Genomic DNA, 891 nt, shown 5'->3' on the forward strand with positions numbered 1-891 from the left:
CCACCGCGGCTCCCACCACCTTCTTCGGTACGTTCGTTGCTTCCGCTGTCACTCACTTGGCAGCTCCTTACTCTTCGCATGTTGTTCTAGCACAACCCGTGGAACCATCCTTCTTCTCCAACTCCTCGTCGAGGTGAAGGCGTGCCAGCTGAGTCGATTCCTCGACTCGTCGGTACTCGTTGGGTCAGCGACCGGCATGAAGCTGGGCTGGTCGACCTGACAACTTCCCATGAGTCTGACGCGGAGTCGGCGGGGTCTTCTCGCGTGCGCCTTCCTGGTCCACCGAGCTTGCCAGGCGACACCACTTCGGGCGCCACCAATCAACCAAGCTCGGCTGCTCCAGTGAGTCTTGACTCCCTCATGGCCAGAATTAACGAGCAAGGGCATGATCGCCGAGAAGAATTGACCTTCTTGGCGAGGCTCATGGCTTACGGATTCACTCGTTCCGTGGAACCCTCCGATCCTGTACAGCGGCGAGCGATTTTGCATGCTGCTTCCGCGGGGAAACTGTTGGATATCCTGAAAGGCAATTACGTCGCTCTTGATTACCCCAAGATCATCGGCGATCTCCAAGCTGACAACCAAGCTGTTCAGGAGGAGAACCGCGCATTGACTCGGCGACTGGACTCGCTTGCTCTCAGCAATGTCGACTTGTCAACTCAGCTCTCGTCGGCTCAACAGCAAGTGTCTCGATTGGAGGCTGCTGCCAAGCAATCGGCTAATCTCCTCGCGTCGCTGCGGAAGGCTGTAGCTCTGAGTGAGGCGAAACTTGCTCGGGCCATCGCAGCTGAGCAGAGCAAGGTCGACGCTGCGTGAGTCAGGCCCAGCTCCACAATCAGCAAGTCTTGGATCGGGACGCGAGATCACGTCCTTCTTCGATTCCATTTCTGA

Source organism: Phytophthora infestans, genomic scaffold (assembly GCF_000142945.1).
Source record: "Phytophthora infestans T30-4 supercont1.154 genomic scaffold, whole genome shotgun sequence".
Taxonomy (NCBI): domain Eukaryota; phylum Oomycota; class Peronosporomycetes; order Peronosporales; family Peronosporaceae; genus Phytophthora; species Phytophthora infestans.